Here is a 21,874-nt window from a genome sequence, read left to right on the forward strand (position 1 = left end):
TTATTTCTATATTTTTTCTGACCTTACTTGGAAATTCAGTTTAGTTTTAGTTTTCCTTCATCATGTATTTTTAGTTTTAGTTTAGTTTTTATTTCCCAAAGACATTTCTATTTTATTTTTATATATATTAGTTTCAGTTTTAGTTTTAGTAATTATGGCATGGAGTGCCTACGGAGTTAGTTTTGTGTCACAGTCAGACAGAACTGCACACTTAACAGATTTGGATACGAGTTTAATGTTAGTGGAAGCTTACTACACTGCCTGGTTTACTATCTGGTTTTGTTTTTGTCTGATAAAAACAAGCATAATCAAAACTAGACACTGAATATGAACAATTTCATAATTTTATAATTTTTAAAATATTTTCTCATGAAAATCACAGGGGCTTAGAAAGAACAGGGCTCTTGGACTTGAATGAGTGTGCAGACCCCACCTTGCTGTATTGAGGGAAACAAAGAACAACACGCATGTAGTGTCAAGGTTAGAGGTGATGAGTCTTGAACAAACCATCATAAAGGACAGTAAACCCATAATGAGCAGAGCAAGAGCAGGTAATAGGAGTATGGACAGGCATAAAACAACAGAGACAGCGCCTGTGATTAAGAACAACATATATATTATCTAAACCTGTTTATCCAGAGTAGGACTGCAGAAAATCTGGAGCCTACAGCAGCAGGTTTGGATGCAAGGCAGGAAAAATCCCTGGTATGCAATACTGTATGTATGATAAGGCTGATAAGAACAGTTGAAATATCATATTCTTTCTATCTATTTTGAGAGAGATAGAAAAACATTGAAAAAAGGGAGACAAATATTTTAAAATATAATTCTGCTAATGGATTACTTTCACAATATCAGGTATTTTGAGTTGTGCATATGAACTAAAAAAGCTAAATTAATAAATATGGAATAAATACAAAAACCCATTAGTATGTTTAGTTTTTCATCACTTGTCAGACTCTCTACCTTTGTTTGTATCACTTCGTTGTTAAACAATGTTTTTAAAGCAAAAGTGATTGGTCAGCAACAATATGCTGATCTTATATGATGACCTCGATCAGAGCCGTTTTATTTTCAAAAACCGGGAGTGCTCTCCCCTCGACTTTCTTCTATACTCAGATTTGGGGATGGATACTGTATTTGAGGAGTAAACCGCAAGACAATGATTATATTATTATATTATGTACATTAAGAAACCAGCAACAAAATCAAATTAATAATATATTGAACAATTATTATAAAAGTAAAGTTGAATAAATCGGACTCTGCGGCTGTATAAATAAAAAAAAAATCGAGTATGTGTTCAGGTAAAGTACCACTTCCGGGTGATGGATTTGGCCCAAAAGTTAATACAGATCTATAATTGTGGTGTAACAACCACATTCCAGATTTCATCCATCTATCTAGTTGCGTTTTTGAGTTAATCGTGTTTACACACACGCACACACACACCCCAACACACACATACACGCACGCGCATACACACACAATTCCAAAAAACAGTATTGTTGGACATTGGTTAGTCTAACATCAAGATTCATCAAAATATCGAGGTCGAATTTTTTCATGATTACTATACTTTCTCTATATTTCGTTTATGAGAAAGTAAAAACGATTTCTCCTGTGCGAAGTGACAGGTGAATTGCTGTCAACAAAAAGCAGACACCTGAGAAATAAACTGAAACGTTACTCACTCGTGATTTTTCTGTCCATATGATAAACGTTTTGTTGACCAGCACATTCTGACTTCAGCTGTTTGAATTACATCTTGATATACAACAAGCACAAAGAAAGGCGGCACGCAAATCGCTTTCTATTTCTCACGCTTTATGCACCCGCAATCAGCTTGCTCTGTCACCGCAAATGCTATGTGAACAGCCGCCCTCCGTCACCAGCCGCCGTTCACTTGATGAATATATTCAGGCGGCTCGTGGTGGATGACTTTCTGTTTTAGAGTTAAAACTTACAAGGGTTAAAGACTAACGGCAAGAATATTCATTCAAAAACGAAAACTAAAAATATTTTAGTAACTTATTATTTTATTTCAGTTAGTCTTTCCAGCTACTTTAATAGTTTCATTTAATTTTAGTTTTTCATTTCGGTTTTGTTAATTATTTTATTTCAGTTTACGAAAATGTTTTTTTAATAATAGTTTCAGTTTTGATTTTAGTTTTCCTTAACTATAATAACCTTGCATCCGACCTGACGCTGTTCGTTTTCAAATAATATTGCATTACTTCGATGATGTTTTCTGATTGGTACTATTCGCGTCATAAAATGATTTCTTCAAAACGCCACATATATTTGTCTCTTTCTTTTTTTAAAATGTGCGTTGTAGCACTCAGCAACTGGCCACCTGCATGTTCTTGTGCACACTGAATAAGACAGCGCTATATGCAATCATCAGATTCAAATGTTAACAGTTATATAGCACGGAATGGAAATCAGCAGTTCTTAGCATTCCACCACGCAAGCTGTCATATCAACCTCCTACTGTAACTTGCTTTCTGTTTTCTTCGGTTATAGTCTTGAATAAATGTGCACTTGTTTTGTTATACTTTTACATCAACATATGTTCCTGTGTTTGAGCTACATGGGCATACTCAAAAAATACACGTGTAATGCCACGAAAAGTGCATGCAGACACTTCAGTTCGCAAGCATTGGTACGACAATGAAGCCACAAGTACACTGCAGAGCTTTAGCGCGTCTTTATGTGAAAACAGCATTATCAGATGGGGAGTGTCTGATGATTGCATATAGCGCTGAAGTTACTGCTCTTTACTATGTTTTCCTCTGCATGTCCTGGAGTACAAAAGAAACAGCATACAGTAACACGTGGGGACTGGCAATCTTGGGGGAAAAAACACGCGGTCGTATGTATCGTGATACACTGCAGAACTATAGCGAGTCTTTATGTGAAAACAGCAGTGTCATATGGGGTAGGAAAGGATCCTGAACGCGACTGAGACAATGAAAAGTGAATTAAAAAAAATAAATAAAGCTAACCTTTACAAATATCATAAATTACACCGGCTGTTACAGACTGAAATCAAATGTATCTTTTTATTCTAAAATAGTGAAAATAAGAACACTTCTCAAAAGGGAGTTGTGCAGGATCGAACTCATGACCTTCTGATTCCCAGTCAGCGACTGATACTGTTGCGCCACGGAAGCAGTGATCGCTAATGCGTGTCAATGTCACACACTAAGGCGGCTTTTTTTGGTGGTGGCTTTTTTTTTGTACCTTTTGTGAAAGTGTTTCTTTGATATTTGGACTTCAGGCTTCATAAATTATATAGTTTATGCCTACATTTTGTCATTTGTTACTAGAATATAAAAAACGTTTCTGTTTTAACAATGTGTTTACACAGATTACTGCAGAAACGCAACACACATGAAATGCGTGTGTTCCAAATAGCGATTGATTATTTCCATTCTAAAACTCCACTCACTCCCAGATAAACAATCAAGGCATGAGCTGGGAAAAGCTCGTTTACGTTCTAAGTCGGTGGGGGGATGGAATAGCCGGCTGCTGGCAGCATGTCTTTATCAGTACATTTAGATGACAAAAGACGCTGGCAGAGAGGTGAGAACGGTTTTAAGAAGCGATTTAAGGTGGGCCGGATCTACGAGTTTTTTCGTAGGCTCTGGTAATTCTAGTGTTAAGGAGAGATTCCCCGACAGACATGATGTGAAGTGCCACATTAACACTGTGTCACAGTGCAACTTTCCTCCTACATAACTCTGGAATCAAAACCTAAAAATGAACAACTGGTTTGAAAACTGGGCAGTGTTTACATAATTGGGTAAAAAAGAACACACACTCACATTTATCAGACATAAACCTATATATAAGAGCAGAAAAAAAAACCTACAAGAAAAATTCATCAGGGATTTAAAGGATGGCAGCAAGGGTGTTTTAAATTCATAGTCCGATTACATTGAAGGTGACCTCAAAACAAAACTGGCACATTTGCAATGCAATCTTTTACTGCTTTGTTCCAAAGATGAGCATTTATCTAAGCTTCTGTTTAAAAAATATACTACATTGAGTTCACATCTATTGCACAGAAACTGAATTTAAGATGTTGAGAACAAATCAACAGCTGGCAGGATGCAAATGTCCTTAGGTTCTTATATAACACAGGCTACATGCTACACACAATTCAGGAGCACATGCAACAGACACAGATTAGTCAGCCTACCACTCCAAAGCCCTTTAGGCAATTCGATGATTACACACATACTGTACACATACACAGCAATGGCTTACTATACAGAAATTTAAAGTACTGCATTTGGAACAAAAATAAAATAACTTCAAGTCTGAAGACAGGAACTTAAAAAAGGCTTTTTTCCTCCACAAATGTTATCAAGCACTTGGTCTCAGTTGAACTGATACAATGTACGACATAGTATTAACAGGCGAATGGGACAGGTGTATAAAACCCTGGTCCTGGACTACCACTATGGCTACAGGGTTTTATTCAAAACTTTTTTTTTCTTCTTTTTTTAAACTTTGGACAAAAATAAATCAAATATCTTTCCCTGGCTATGCCTTTAGTGTCACAAATAGAAAAAGTGAATTTCTATTAACTTCAAAAGGCATCTTATTTTCGTCAAAATCATTTACTGCTCAAAGGTCAGTTCAACCTCCATTCACCTATGAACCAATTCCATTTGTATTCAGCCCTGGCCTTAGGGTGTCACATTGGTCACATGCTTTCATTCCAAATAGTTTGTTCATTAAGTTACTGTATTGGAAATGTCCAATAACTTAAATGGCTTGTCATTAAATTTTGGGCAAGACCAAGAACTTAACCCAACCTCTATTAGCCTCCCTGTCAACACATATACATTCCGTGGATCTTTCATTACCCAATTATTTCTCCTCTGTTTCTAAGTATTTGCTAGAAATCAAACCACATTTATATTTGTTCATGATAATCAGATATGAGTGCAAAGGTTTTCTGATTACATCTTGCTAACGACTGGTACTTTAGGACACAGACAATAAAATAAGTACACTTTGGTCTAATTTCATTAACAAATACAAACTGCCCTACTGGTCAGCTGTGACACTCCATGCTCTTTGACTGCAGTTAATCATTTAATTAAAAAACACAATCTAATCTATTGGCTTTACAGATTGAAATAAAAAATAAATTGGTTGGAACAAACACTTGAAGCTTTAAGGGGCATTTCAGGACCAAGGCTAAACACCCTTGGTTAAAAGAAAAATTGGGAGTGATAACTTCATTTAATGTTTACAAAAGCCACCTTTTGTTTTAAACCCATAAATGAAGGGAAAATCTGTATCTTTGCTCACAGTAAAAATTATATACCACTACAATACCCATTCCAACATTAAGTGAAAAGCAAAATAATACCTAGTGCTCAGTGCATGTCTAGTAGAACACAGAAACCTGGAAAAAGCACGATGCACAGTGAGTCAAACCTCAGAAAAAGCATATAACAATAAATATACTCTTACCAGAACAACATCAGCACACTGGACTCTACAATCAGTGACAGGTGTCATACCATGGCCCACTGCCACAAGTCTAGAGTCAATTTAAAGTAATCCACCCAAAAATCACCATTTATGTTTCTTTTTTCTCATGTTTTCTAGGAGAATAGTTATAACACAGTTCCTGATAAAATGGGCTTGAAAGGGGGACTTGGTTTAAGCATAAGCAAACAATAACAAAACATCCCTGAGGAGAAAAAAAAAAAGAAAAAATTACAAGTTAATCTTGTCACATACCCCAAAAGTCAGGTTATCCAGTTACATGGTCACAATGTCCCAAATTTGTATTTTGGCAAAAATATTGCTAAGTAAATCGTTCCTGAGAAATCTTTTTAACTGAGGATTCATTCAGCTTCATTCATTAGCGAGTCCTGCCTACTAAAAGACAATTCATTGACTGCCATGGTGCCTCATGCATCATCATCATTGCCGCAAAAAATGACCAGGTGGAAAGTTAGCCTTGTATTTGTACATTCAAGAAGATTAAACACACAGAAAGCCCCTTCACTGCTATGGCTTCACAAACTGCCAATGAAAAACCCAAAAGTACTGTAGTTGAGGAGTATATGAAGCCTCAAGTCAGCCAATGAGTAGGCAGGACTCCTGACCAATGAATAAAGAGATGGATGGATCTTCAATTCAAAAGCTATATCTCATTTAAACCTACTTCATGGTTGAGATTTTTCCAGAAACAGCTTTGAGAAGTTGTTAGCACATGACTGGTGCAGAAGACCAGCCCTGCTACAGACAGACACCAAGGACACACAATGTTCGAATGCACACTCTATTTATTTACAGTTCTTTTGGCACACAACACACAGTGCACCAATCCTCAATTATGCTCAGTCCTTTTTCTTCCTCAAGACTTCCACCGCCTCTACTCCTCTCCTCGCAAGCTCCGTCCTCTTCCACCTGACACCAGCTCCCGGCCCCTTTTATAGTGCACCCGGAAGGTGCTCCAGGTGCTTCCCAATTAACCTCAGGCAGCACTTCGGGTGTGGCGGAATTGCTGCAGATCTTGTATCCGGAGCTGTCCAGGTGCCCCCTGAAAGTGACCACGGACCCCAACAGGTTTGAGCTTCTAAGCCCCAAGCCCGTGGCCCCGATGCAACCCAGAGGGGCTGCTCTCTCATGTCCCAGGGTATAAATTACCCTTCTCCTGGTTCTCTGCTCCTCCGGGTCTCCCAGTAGGGCATGATCCCTGGCCATCCATCACACTGGATACTTGCCATTTGGATCATGTAACACCATGGAGGCTATTTGCTGGTAGTCTAGCTGGGTCCCCATTCATGCATTCTAAAAATAGAATTTAATTATCTCACTTCTCCATGAAAATACAATGTTAACATTTTTTCCAACAATCATTACAAACATGGGGTGAGTAACAGATAACTACAAGTAAGCCCGCGATTCTCTAGAGAATCATAAATCCAAGAATGTCAATCAGTTTGTGTTCTGTCCGATATTTGGATGGATGACATATCATGGAGGGTGGGTGCATCTGGGGAAATGTCATTTAATTAAATAAGCATATCTGTACTAAAGCGGTTTCATTTTGTGGAGAAGTGATTCCGTTGCCTTTGCTGACACCGACTGCTGGCAGAGTGGAGCACAGCAAGTTTAGTTTACATGTTGTGGTGTTTGTGTGCCAGCCACTGAGTCTGGGAAGCCGCTGGGTTTGAGTCTGTGACCGTTATGTGATCTATATTACTGGCACAGTGGATTAGAGCAAGTGCAGTGTACAGGTTGTGTTGTTTGGGCGCCACCTACTGACTCTGGGAAGTCACTGCGTTTGACTCTGGGGCGTGCGCTTCATTGGGAAGCCGCTGCGTGATGAAATATCATGCAGGGTGGGTGCGTCCTGGGACAGTTCATTTCAACGCGCTTCTGTTATTGTTTTTCTTCATGCAGTCTCGTGTTTGTTTTTTTATGGCTGTGTCGTCGTATATGCGGTGGTGTGGGCGGTCGCGTCCGGGCGGCTGTACAACCTGGCGTGCACGCTTCACCTCAGGTTTAGTTCACAGGTTGTAGGCATGGTAAAGTTTCCATTTAATTCAATAACCCCATTTGAACTAAAGCGGTTTCTTTGTGTGGACACCTTCGTTCATTGCTTTTATCCATGTTGTTTGGGCGCCACCTACTGACTCTGGGAAGCCGCTACGTTTGACTCAGGGCGCCGCGCCGCAGTGCGTCCGCCGTGCATAAATTAACTGTGGTTTAGTAATATAGATTAAGTCTGGGTGTACTTAAAGTCATGACCTGGCAAAACTTAAATGCAAACAGTTATAAGTCCTAAAGTAACAAAAGAAATTCTTTAAATGTTTCACAAAGTAACCTTAATGCTAAAGAGTGTAAAAACTAATGCACCACTGATTAACATCTTGCATGCATCATTATTTGTGAAAATGAAATAATTAACAAACATTTTTTAATTTTACTATTTTTTAAATCTTGAAGCAGACTTCCAGTTTTACAACTACACAAATAAAAATGGAAATCAAAAAAGAATGCAGCATAAAATCTGCTTATTTTACTGAACAGAAAGGGAGATGCCAAAAAGGAGCAGAATGGAAACATCTGCAAAAGGTACAGCAGTCGTTGGGAGATGTGCCAGTGGATCCAAACTCAAAATTAAAGATCTGCATCTATTTCACTTTACACGTCAACCAATTCCCTTTACTGTGTATGTTTTCTAAACTGTGTGTGTCATCCTTACAGGTAAGCTATGTTGACCTAAAACGCAGCATAGTTTACTAAACCAGTAAATATGAAGTCTATTAAACACAAACCCCTTACAGTAATTCAATAGTAACTACAAGGCTAAATGGCAGTTGACAGCCACTGAGGTGAATAACAGCAACTATCCTGTACAGCAATTCTGCTAATAAGGAAGGAAATGCCATTAATGTTATTTTGATAAATGCTTTGACCCCTGGAGCATAATAGCCATAATCAGCAAAGAAACAGTCGATTATTACCATCATACACATAGATCCAGGAGCACATTCATTTCATCCAGCACTGTCTCCTCCCTCTCATTTTTCAATTCCCCTCATCTTTATCACGAGGTGACATATTACATTGATCTGTCTGGCACAAGGATTAGCATTGCGGTGCAGCTGAACAGTCAAAAACAATAGTCACAAGATGCTGAGGGATATTAACTTTCATTACCAAGCAATTGGAAAAAGAAGGGCCAGAATATTAGCAGCCACATTATTTTCATGACTGGATTACACAACATATGACAGAAAAATGGAGCTCTGTAATCTTAATGTTTTATAGTTAAATTGAGTACAAACCCAAAGAAGGATGCTCCCAAGGATAAAAGCGGCTCTCGGGCCTATGCAATTTCTTTCACCTGTTCCTCTGCTCAGAATGCTCTCATTATCCCTCTGCTCATTTACCAGACAAGGACTTGAGAAAGTTCGCAAATGAAAATGGACCATTTAGGCGCTGTTGCTGATCTGGTACAGCAACTGCCTGCCTGTACCCTACATCATGGCAGTTTCCATTTTATTAAGAAAAAGATGACAGATAACATCCTGTCCTCCAAAAAAAAAACTTAAATTAATTAACCTATTATTACTATATCAAATGTATTTTAATTGCTCTGCAAAAATCCTTTCAGACAGCAGTAACCGTATCAAACGAGATACTAAGGAAGGTTTCAAGGGAGGCAGGTGAGATAATTGGGCCTCAGCTCACAGGCACTGTGTGTAAATATTACAATTTACTTCAGATTGATAAAAAGAAATGCCAGCAAGGCGGGGAAGTTAAAAAAGGATCTCACTGTCTAATGTGTTTAATGTGATAAATATAAACAAAACTGAAAAAAGAGAATACAAATGAAAAGCTTTGTCTTGTTGTGTACAATGTGTGTGTAAATATTATTAAACTAATCTCTTCATGTTCTGCAAAATCAGTTAACCCTGACCTGTAAAGAAATCATTTATCAAGGGTCATTCTTTAGATGATAAAACTAAGGCAGCCTCACCAAAGTCCAATACACAACGCAGGTAAAACACACAAATGCCAGAACAGAATAAACACCTCTGTCCCGACCTTAACCTGCAGTGGTGGATCCAGTATATCTTTTGAATGTAAGCATCATCAGTCCTGCCAAACAAAAGCAAAACAGGAGCTGTAACATTTAAAGGAAAATCGACACTGCATGGCTATTATTAGCTATATCCCAAGAAATGTAGGCTAAACCCAAAATACAAGTTGTTACTATTACTTCAAAAGATGTGCAGGGCTAAGGTCAATAAGAAAAGTGTATTTTGAAAAGTCATTTAAGACAAAGGGACACAACTGTACATAATGGGATTACATACTTATAAAAGCTGCCATTCTATGTTACAATGTTGCCTTGGGCCACAAAAAGTTTTTCTGCCATTTAAATGTGTTCATTTGTATTTGATTGTATTCATATATTTATGAAATATTACAATAGATATATACCTCACAGAAAAAAAAAATCACCAAAGCTTTAAAGGATGGCAGCAACACTGCCAAGAGAGTGCAAATTCATATTAGCAAACTGCAGCTTGGAGTTTTATGACCTGGGATCAACAAATCTACCTAATGTATTAGGGAGCCCTCAATGAGGTCCATTAAAAAAAATAAGATCTATTACTCCCTGATGTGATGTCCTCCTTCACATCAAGGTCTATCACAGCCACCAAATATTAAAAAAATAAAAATATTACTGATTGAATGAATCTATTTGGTATACCCAAACACCAGGCCCTAACCAAAGGCACTTTACTTTATTAACAATGTTAACATAAATGAGACCAGCATGCAATTTACCCAATTTCTATCAAAAGAATTTTAAATAATAAGTCATTTCCAAACATCAGCCTGTCCCTTCAATGAATGATGCAAACTTGGTGTAACAATCATGCAATTTGCTTTCTTCCATTAAACTATCCATCCTACTAACCGAAGGTTGTAAACCGGATATGGACACAGGGCGCTGGGCACATCGAGGCGCACGCGAACTGCCGCCCGCCACAGAGCAAAAAAAGAAACGAGAGGATTCGAAGGTTGTATTACAGTACGGAAACCCCAGAGGTTTACTAACCAAAGCTGTGACAACACGCTTGCGAAGGCTCAAATCAACTGTGACAACGCGCGCGCATACAATGCGCTTGTGAAAGGAGTCGCAGCTCAAACCAAAGGAGACACAGAGACGAGACTACGACCTGTGGACTGCACCTGGGGTAAAGCGTGCACGCCAGGTTGTACAGCCGCCCAGACGCGACCGCCCACACCACTGCATATACCTTCCATGATATGTCTACACGCAGCGGTTTCCCACCGAGGCGCATATTGTGCTGTGGCGCTCGCCCCACAGTCAGACGCGGCGGCTTCCCAGAGTCAGTAGGTGGCCCCCAAACAACACAATCTGTTCAAGCAGTCGGTGTCAGCGAGGGCAACAGACTCACGTCTCCACAAAACGAAGCCGCTTTAGTACAGATATGCCTATTGGATTAAATGACATTTCCCCAGACGCACCCCCCCAACATGATATGTCATCCATCCACATATCGGACGGAACAGAAACTGACTGCCATTCTAGGATTTCCGATTCGCTAGCAAATCGCGGGGATACTTCTTATGTAATAAAGCATAGCTGCTGAAGAGTTATACACATTTCTAACACTGATATTCAAAACCAGTTTAGTGTAGCTAGAGGTACACACAAATATAAGACATATCTAAAAGGCACTATATGCAGTATGTTATTACAGCTAACTTGGTTTAATCCATCATACACTATGTGTGTCTCATTTAAACCTTTATTTACAATATTATGGTTTTTAAAAATGCTATTACTGCCACACAAAGTGCAGAAGGTAATACTAACAGTACGCCCAGATATCAGCCACAACTAAAGAGTCAAAGTCAAAGTGAACTTTGTCATCTCAACCATATACAAGTATACAGATAGACGAAATTGCGAAGCTCAAGGTCCACAGTGTAACAACATGACGTGCAAATAATAAATTAAAAATAGAATTTAAATTTAAAATTAAAACACAAACAAGACAAGACATTGTGCAAAGACAAGACAAAGAAGTAGCAGGAATATTGACATGTAGTTAGCAATATGAACATTGATGCAATGTATGGTATTTGCAATCTAGATACATAAATATAGTCAATAGATATGTAATATAATAAATAAATAAATAATAGATATAGATAATACAGAAATTATCAGTGTATGATAATAGTTGTTTAAGACATGTGTAAACAATGACAGGTCAGAATGTTTCACAGCAGAAGGATATCAAGAGTGTCGAAATACTTAAAGGTCAGTATGAGATTTTCAGTTCTTTTTCTACATGCACACTAGTCTTTGCAGGAAAGTGGCTTGCATGTATAAAAGTTCTGTTTTTAGAGGTGGTTGAGGCAGTGTGGAAGATCCCAGGGGGCAGCATGGTGTTAAGAAGTCTAACAGCTTGACGGTTAAAAACTCTCCTGCAGCCTGGCAGATCTGGCTTTGATGCTGCAGTATCTTCTCTTGGATGGCAGAAGTGTAAAAAGTCCATGTGAGGGGTGTAAGGGGTCCTCCACAATGCTGCAGGCCTTGCGGACACTGCGTTTGTAAAATATGTTCTGTAGTGATGGGAGAGGCACCCCAATAATGTTCTCTGCTGCCTTCACTATCCTTTGCAGATGCTTGCAGGTTATATTTGTGGAAGCGAAAAACACGCTGAAGATTCTCACTTTACATGAAGGCTCAAGAAGTCGACGGATAGGCAAACAGAGTAATTAGGTTTATTGCAATAAACAATAACACAGACTCAACCCAATTATGCCAAACTGAGCTGAGACCCGAACAGGCCAAACAGTTTATATAATCATTTCTTATCATCTTGACCTTGTCTGAAACAATGCCTTTATCTATTCTGACTCACTACTCCAGCTGGCTTCCCACGGCCCTTCCATGGCCACCAAAATTTTCTGTATTTTGTCATTAGTATCATTCCTTGCTTCCATTTTTTCCTAAACGGCCTTCAAACAACAATTAAAAGTTACAACCAGCCAGAAATGGGTGCTCTTCTTGTAAGTTACCGTGTCTAATATGGCACACTAGACAAAGAGCCTGTTTCGACAACGTAAGATCAAATGGGCACGAGTGGAATAGCAAGTAATAAGTATAAGCACCACAAACCTGATATAGGTGTATTGAATGAATGCGTAATTAGGCCTGGAGCTGTAGTCGAAATCGCCTTTCAGGCCTCTAGAGCTTTAATCGAAGTCGCCTTTCTCTTTGAATTTTTGCGGCCATAAATCCGCCGCCTGCCGCGATGTTGGTCGAAGTCGCCTTTCTCTATGCATTTTCGCGGCCGTAAATCCGCCGCCTGCCACGATGTTGGTCGAAGTCGCCTTTCTTTTTGAATTTTGGCGGCTGTAAATCCGCCGCCTACTGCGATGTCGGTCTCGTAAGGTTTTTCGGGCAGCTGTGCAGAAGGCGACTGCGCATTCGGCTTCGGACATGCGCAGAAGGCGACTGCGCATTCGGCTTCGGACAGACCCTGCCGCGATGTTGGTCGAAGTCGCCTTTCTCTTTGAATTTTCACGGCCGTAAATCCGCCGCCTGCCACAATGTCGGTCTTGTAAGGTTTTTTGTGCAATCGCCTTCTGCGCAGCTGCCCGTTCGGCTTCGGACATGTGCAGAAGGCGACTACGCATTCGGCTTCGGATGAACGTGAGTGAGTGAGGAGACTGGCAAATTATATACAAGATTTGCATTACAGCATTCCATTTATCAATTGCTAACCAGAGTCCAGTTGATACAGACATCAGTACTCCCAAAATCGGGCATAAAGGTACTATATTTATTAGTCATGCTTAAGGTGGTCCAAAAACAGTACACAATACATTCACTGTAAATCATAATTTCTAATAATACAGTTTTGCTGACTCACAAAATCTAAACATCCCAAACATAAAACCTAAATGTTAATGTCTAACTTGGTTTGAACCATCATGTAATATGCTTACCACCTTTCAATCACTACTTAGAATATTACAATATAACATATTTCTACTATAGTCCCACAAAATCCAGCAGGTATAACCTACACTACACCAACCATACCTAAAGGACCTACCGTTGTGTTAATGATAAAACTTGGTTTAACAATTATGCAACTTATCTTCCTATAAAGTAAAGTACTGCATAATAAACAATATCAATATTATCATTTGACAAATTTATATTACTGGCCTACAAAATCCAGTAGGGATAACCAACAGTACACTCAAACACCAGCCATAAGTCAAGATGTTGTACTTTATTGATAATGTTAAGTTGAAACCAGTCGGCAATGTGCTCTCTTTTCATATTGTAAAATATCTGAAATAAGCAGATCTGCATTACAGACCTATTACAGTCCAGAAGACACTACTATTGATTATTTACAAAAGCTAAAGGCCCTATATTTTGTTTTTCATGATAAGGTGGTCCACAGCATTATTCAATATGCTCACTTCCTGCAGATCGTCATTTGTAATATTACAGTTTTACTGACTTAAAGAATCCAACAGGCATAACTAACAGTACACCAAAACATCAGCCAGACCTAAAGGCTCTACATTCTGTTAGTTCTGTTAATTTGTTTTAAACTATCAGGTAATATGGTTGCTTCCTTTAAACTGTTACTTGGATTACTACAACTTTATAGATTTCTATTACTGACCCACAAAATCCTAAAAGCTCTATGTTTTGTTAATGATACCCACTTGGTTTAACCATCATGTAGTTTGATTTCATACTGTAAACTATTGTGTAACAAAGTAGATCAATATTACAATTTTACATATTTTTACTAAAACCAAATATAATCTAGTGAAACTCCAAAAACAGGAACACCTGAAGGCGCTATATTTTATTGGCATTGTGAAGTTGAAACCTGCCTGCAATATGCTCTCTTCATAAAAATCACCATCACCTTTAATAGGGCCGATTATTACTGATCCACAAAATCCACAAAAAACAGTCTACCCAAGCACCATCCGTTACATAATTAACAAAATATAGCGCCTTTGGGTAAATTGAAATTAACCGGCAATATGCTCTCTTCATGTAAATCGTCATTTGTAATAAGGGAGGTGAACGTTACAGATTTCCACAATTCTACTGCTGATCCACAAAGTGCCAACAGTACTCCCAAAAGTGAGCATAACTAAAGGCGCTATATTTCCAACGGCATTATAACCTGACTGAAAATATTACGCAATATATTCGCTTCCTGCCAATCACGATCTGTAATCCTGCCACACTGCTTTTAGTGCCACCTTCATCAAAGGACTGATGAACCTTTACAGCCCACATCATGTATGTAATACCCAACTCCCCGCCCCGGCAGGCTTAACGAGTTTCATGACAGAACGGGATGCAAAGGAAGCCGCGCTCCTCTCACAGACACCAAATCTAGAATAGCTCAAGCCTCACCAGGAGAGAGAGAGAGAGAGTCGCAGCACAAGCCTATAAGGCACAGGACATCCACTCGCGGGCCAGCAAAAGCCGAGTCGTGATTTTATCAAAGTAGGCGACAAGTTCAAAGAAACGGGAGAACGCCGACAGGCGCTATGCTGGCAGCGCCGCGAAGAGACCCCCAACCTGCGCATTTGGTGCGGCTCGAGTTCGGCGAGACCCAAACACCGACAGTGACACTTCTACGTGTATTTTTTACACTTGAAACGACCACCGAGCTGTTTCGCTAAATACTGCCAAAAAGTCAACGCAACAAATATATGAGAAAAATATTTTGAAAGGAAAAACAGCCCACATAATCTTACCTTTATCTGCCGCGCCTGTCGAGATAACTAATAAAATGCTGTTTTTAAAGCTGCCTTCACTCGTTTTACTTGTGTTTTCAACCCACAGTCCAAATTCCAAGAAACGATTCGCCAGCACCGTCTCTCGTGCGCTGTAAAAGCAGCCGTCTCACCTGCCAGCTACTGGCTCAACCTACCCTCCTCGCCCCTAGCAACGGCCCGCCTCCCTGAACAGCCAGGAACGTGTGGGCGACTCCGGCGGCGCTAATTGCCTACGCATAAGTGACAATCACGCTGAGGAGGCGGGGCGATCACGACACTTCCGCGGCACTTCAAGATGACGCTTTTCTAATTCAAGTTTCTATTGGGGGAGCGTGCTGTCTTTTCTGCGTTACGGCCCGACTCTTGTTTGGTTTCCCTGCGAGGGAAGACGTTGTACGCATGCGTGACGCCGTTTACTTGCCAGGTTGGTGTCGATTACTGGTGGCGAGAGCTGCAGTATAACTACTGCAACTTCCACAATATTAGGATGTTGCTGATTCATTTTTTATGTTATGGATAGTAAGCAGTAAGAAGGGAATATGAATGTATTTGCCAGCTGTGAAAATGGGTACTCGCGCTCTGACTAGTCGACACGCATGAAAAAAAATCAAAGGGCTTTCGAGTTTCGCAACTGAGTGACGTAATCAAGTTTCCGGCCGGATAAAAATTCCGTAAATTCGAAATGTGCGGGCTGCTGTGATGCCGCTTTCTAGAACCTTAAACGGCCCAAAGGATATTAACGAATGATTTTCACAGAATACTAATGTAGGATGACGTTCGATGTCGTGTGAGGCCAGGAACAGTTATGTGAGAAAATCAGGATCGGAGTTCAAAGAATACGTTAGAGCAAAAATCTAACTTTACAGATCATGAGACGTCATGTTTGTGTAATTTGAATACGGACAGTGTCAAAGCATGTCATTAATGTGCACGTAAAAACGCCATAAGAGACAATATCCGCCCAATCTGCATACTTTCTGATTTCAGTGATAATGAGAATTAACTTTATCTGCCATATACACTTTTATGCATTATGATTAGTAATTTTTCACACACCCCAACTTACTGTCTAAAGAGGGAGAGAGAAGCTTGGGGTCAGAGAGCATGATCAGCTAACTGTATAGCGCCCATGGAGCAATTACAACTTAAGGACCTTTCTCAAGAGCCTAATGGAGCAGCATCCCTTGTGACACTGCTGGGATTTGAGCCGGTTACTACCACAGATTCTTTAGCCAGACTGCCATCCCTTTGTCTTGTCTATATTGTCCAATATGGAGCTGAGGAGAGGAACGGCCCAAATCAGGAGCCTAGCCTGAAAGATATGCCATTCCTCTGTTTGACACTGCTGCCCCCGCGACAGACCCAGCTACCTTCACTCAACATGCACGACTTTGGCCTGAAATGAGTAATCGGTGAAACTGGAGAAAAACAGACAGGGACAGTGAAGCAAGCTGGGAATCCAGCCAAGATTTTTGGAGTGCTAAACCACTATTACTTAATACAGAACAGCCTGCTACTTCCAATAATTAATGGGTTTTGTTTTTCTAATAATAGGGGCAACATCTGTCTGAGGAGGAGGAAGGAAAGGTGGTGCTGGACGTCAGTCTAATTGTTTAATTGTATTTATTGAGAACTGTTCACCAAATACAAGTTTAGGACATAGGGTGCTATCCAAGTGTACAGAGATGGGCACAAATTTCAAAAGTTACATCATTTTTTCCCATAGCATCCATCCAGTTGACTGAGAGTGAACTTCAGGCCCCATTTCTCAGGCCTTCTGTAGACTAGAATGACAAGCAGCAGAACTAAGGTAGGTCTGTGGACGTGCTGCCATTACAGGATCACACGTAGGTAACCCATGGTTTGAAAATATTAAATAAATAATCCAAAAATTAAAAATCCATAAAACTGAATTAAACACATACCAGAATCTGTGAACGGTGTTGAACCACATCCAGCATGACTGATCCCATTTTCCACTCATTTTCCTGTCACCTGTTCCAGCCACCCAGCCACCATCCCTGCTTTAATAATACGGTTATTCACAGAAACATGGTTTCTAAAATGCCATGCCAACTCTAATTCTGGTAGGATAAACTGGGCTAGTAAAGATATATTTCTCTACGAGTAACCTGGTTATTTTGCCATGTAAACCTGTAACTGGGTTACACTTAAGGGTTTCGTAGTGTGCGTGTGTTTGATACACTCTGTTTGCCCGTACATGTGTTGGCTTTGCACACGCTTTCAGCAGCCACAGGTAGAGGTGTCCAAAAGATACATTACCTGACGCAAATACTCAGGCAAACAAAGATTTCTTTCTCCTGACTGAAATAACCTGTCTAAATATGTTAGAAATTGCTAAAATTAGTTAGATAGATAGATAGATAGATAGATAGATAGATAGATAGATAGATAGATAGATAGATAGATAGATAGATAGAATCCACTGCATCCACTAAACAGTGTCATCTCCAGACAGAGGAGCAGCTTCAGCGACAGACTGCTGTCAATGTCCTGCTCCACTGACAGACTGAGGAGATCGTTCCTCCCCCAAACTATGCGACTCTTCAATTCCACCAGGGGAACATTACTCAATAACATTATTCAAAGTTATTGTCTGTTTTTACCTACATTTTTATTACTCTTTAATATTTTTTTTTTGTATCAATATGCTGCTGCTGGAGTATGTGAATTTCCCCTTGGGATTAATAAAGTATCTATCTATCTATGAAAGGCACTATATCCGAGACAGGACATGCTACTAGTCTGAAATATCCCATTGCCACACGAATTCAGACCCTTTACTATGAGGTTTGAAATTTGGCTAACTGTTGATCATGAATGAGATGTTCCTACACCTTGTTTGCAGTCCACCTGTGGTCAATTCAGTTGACTGGACTGATTAGGAAAGGCACACACCCGCCTATAGAAGGTTCAACAGGTAAGCAAAAACTAAACCTGGAGGTCTAAGGAAATCCCCGTAGAGCTTAAAGAGAGGATTGTATCAGCACAGATCTGGGGAGGCCCATGAAAAATTCCTGTGGCATCAAAGGTTTCCAAGAGCACACTGGCCTCCACAATTTTTAAACAAAAGAAGTTTGGAACAACCATGACTCTTCCTAGAGCTGGCCACCTGACTAAGCTAAGCATTTGTGGGAGAAGGGTTGTGGTGATGAAGATGAGCAGAAAATAGATGTTCACTCTGGGTGAGCTGTGGAGAACCTGTGTGGAGATGGGAGAAACACCCTGAAGGACAACCATCACAGCAACACTTTACTCATCTAGACTTAATGGTCAGACAGAAGCCTCTCCTCAGTAAAAGACACATGGAAAATCATCTGGAGTTTGCAAAAAGGCATCTAAAAGACTTTCAGACTGTGAGAAACGAGATTCTCTGATCTGATGGAATCAACGTTAAGTGTTATGTCTGGAGGAAACCAGGCACCGCTCATAAGTAGTGCAATACCATTCCAACAGTGAAGTGTGGTGGTGGCAGCATCATGCTGTGGGTTTGTTTTTCAGTAGCAGAGAAAGAGGGAGACTAAACAGGGCTGAGGGAAATCTGAATGGAGCAGTGTGTAAAGATATCCTTAATGAAATTCTGCTAAGAGTACTCTGCACAGCAGACTGGGCTGAAAGTTAACCATCCAACAGGACAAAGCAAAGACAACACAACAGTGGCTTAGAGACAACTCTGTGAATGTCACTGAGTGGCCCAGCCTGAGCCGAGATTTGAACATCTCTGGAGAGACCTGAAATTAGCTCTCCACTGACAGTCACCATGCAGCCTGACAGAACCTGAGAGGATCTGCAGAGATGAATGGCAGAAAATCTCCACATCCAGGTGTGTGAAGCCGGTCACATCAGGCCCAAGAAGACTCCAGGCTGGAATCACTGGCCAAGGGGCTTCCATGAAGTGCTGAGTAAAGGGTCTGAATACTTGTGTCAATGGGATAGTTCAGTTTTGAATCTTTTAATAAATGTGCATTGTTCCTAAAAATCTTGCTTTCACATTGTCATTACGGAGTACTGAGTGTTGATTAATGAGGGGAAACACTGAATTAAAATGATTTTAACACAGCAAAATATGATAACAGTAAAAGTGCCAGAATGCTTTCTGAAAGCACTATGTAAGGGACAATTTAAAAAGAAATAAGCACTTTTAAAAATGTAGTAATCAATAGCTAAGCATCATATGAAAATTAACTATGCACCAAACTGTAGAGTTGTGCTTAACATTTTGTTTTTCATACCCACTTTAAAAAAAGATTAGTGTTTGAGTATTTGTGTGTCCATCTGATTGCTAGGTCTCTGTCATTCCAACAGATGGCGCATCACAAACATTTGTAGAAATAACATTATTTTCATTTGTCATTCCAACAGATGGTACATCACACACATTAAAACTACTTTTACAAATCCCATACCAAATGGCACATAACAGCAACATATGCATTGCATTTGCCATTTCAACACAGGGTAAATCACAAACATTAGTACTAATAAAATGCATTGCGTTTGTCATTCCAATAGATGGCATATCGCTAATATTTATAGTAATAAAATGCATTGCATTTGTCATTCCAAGAGACAGCACAGTACAAACATTAATACTGCTTTTACAAATCCCATACCAAATGGCATATAACAGAGACATATGTAATGCACTTGCTATTCTAACAGATGGCACAAACATTTGTAGTAGTAAAATACATTGCATTTGTCATTCCAACAAATGGCAGGCCACAAACATTAACACTGATTTTACAAATCCCATATCAAATGGCATATAGCAAAGACATATGTATTGCATTTATCATTCCAACAGATGGTGCATCACAAACATTAACCCTGCTTTTGTGAATCCCATACCAAATGGAATATAACAGAGACATATGCATTGCATTTGTCTTTCTAAAATATGATGGATCAAAAACATTTGTAGTAATAAAATGTACTGCATTTTTCATTCCAACAGACTCACCACAAATATTAGCACTGCTTGGATGAATCCCAAACCAAATGACATATGATACAGGCACAATGACAAGACCAAACTACCGAGTCATGAAGCTGAAGCAGAAACATGAGCTATTGTGACAGCTTATGCATTTTATTACTACAAATGTTTGTGATGAGCCATCTGTTGAAGTGGCAAATGTAATGCAAATGTCTCTGTTATATACCATTTGGTATGGGATTAATAAAAGCCGTGTTAATATTTGTGATGCACCATTTGTTAGAATGCAATTCATTTTATTACTATGTGAATTACAGAGGTTAACACTGAGGTCTGCCTTAGTTGGGTAGCACAGGAAGTATTTTAATAACTAAGGAAATGGCAGAACACATGGTTACTGCCACATCAACCACCAACGGTCTGGGCTGACTTAGACTACAGGACTGATGTGTGTCATATGACATGAAAGTCGCATATTGAACAATTTGCAAAATTAAAAAACATAGTTCCTCTCCAAATTGGTTTTGTATATGTGTAAAATGGGATTAAGACCTCCATCGGCCTCTAGTGGGCTTGATGAACAGAGAGTTGATTGTACTTTTAACAATACAGAGCGTGCACACCCAGTCATTTCATTTAGTGGTGGTGGATCCACCTTTGCAATTTTGTCGCATGGAAACATAATATTTTAATCAAGTGTTGGGGAGGGAGTTTTGGTGAAAAGGTCCCTTGCTGTCATTGGCCCCTAGGGGCGCATCCAGAACGTCCTGATGGTAGAGCTGCCCCCGAGTACGTGATCATACTGACAAGCACATTTTTCAAAGTGTTCTTTTCGAATCTCCCTGTATGTGGTGAAGGGATGTAGCCCTGCTCCACTCCTTGAACCTGACACAGACGTAGGCCACTTAGTGCCGTAGTGTCGGTATCACAGTGTCAAACCTCAGACAAGCAGGTTCAGGCAGATTTTACTCCCATGCTCTATGTGTCATGGCTGCTATCCAGCATACCTTTCTACTACAATCTACACATTTTTCTACATTGCCATGTATGTTTTATTCATTTATGATTATAGACTTACTTGTTAAGCTGACTGTTGACCCAGAACTGGTGTGGTTGTGTCCTCCTTGTATCAAATGCTGTTGGAGTAGGTGCTGGTGCCCTAGGTTTTTGTAATAGAAAGCACAGTTTTAGAAAATGGAAGGATACACCACAGAGTTTGGTACTTCTGTATGTCGTACAACTGGAGTTTCCCTTTTACCCGACTTCCCTTTTTTAAGTTTCATGTTGTGCTTGCATAACATTCATTCGTTCCTCAGACCAACTTATTCCAACACACGGTCACAACATTGGGTGCAAAGCAAAAAGCAAGCCTGAAGGAGACACCTGTCCACTGCAAGACACTCTCACACAGAACTGGGTGATCAGAAGAACTTACGTGTATCTGGGATGTGGGCAGAGCAAGCAGACTTCACGCAAACTCAGCCTAGTGGGTCTGTGAAGCTGCAGTGCTGCTTACATTTGGTGGAAAAGAAGCAAAAA

The 21,874-nt window shown here is 39.8% G+C and overlaps 1 protein-coding gene across 2 annotated transcripts in view; it reads right to left on the reverse strand.

Moving 5' to 3' along the window:
• The window catches only part of numb (NUMB endocytic adaptor protein), a 260,447-nt gene extending 244,907 nt beyond the window's left edge, over nt 1–15,540 (reverse strand). For both annotated transcript variants that reach the window (XM_028822133.2, XM_028822132.2), the window contains exon 1: nt 15,355–15,540. The gene's annotated coding sequence lies outside the window, so the exon portion shown is untranslated. The remainder of the gene's footprint in view (nt 1–15,354) is intronic.
• Nucleotides 15,541–21,874: the final 6,334 nt, after the last annotated feature.

This window comes from Erpetoichthys calabaricus, chromosome 16 (assembly GCF_900747795.2).
Source record: "Erpetoichthys calabaricus chromosome 16, fErpCal1.3, whole genome shotgun sequence".
Lineage (NCBI taxonomy): Eukaryota > Metazoa > Chordata > Cladistia > Polypteriformes > Polypteridae > Erpetoichthys > Erpetoichthys calabaricus.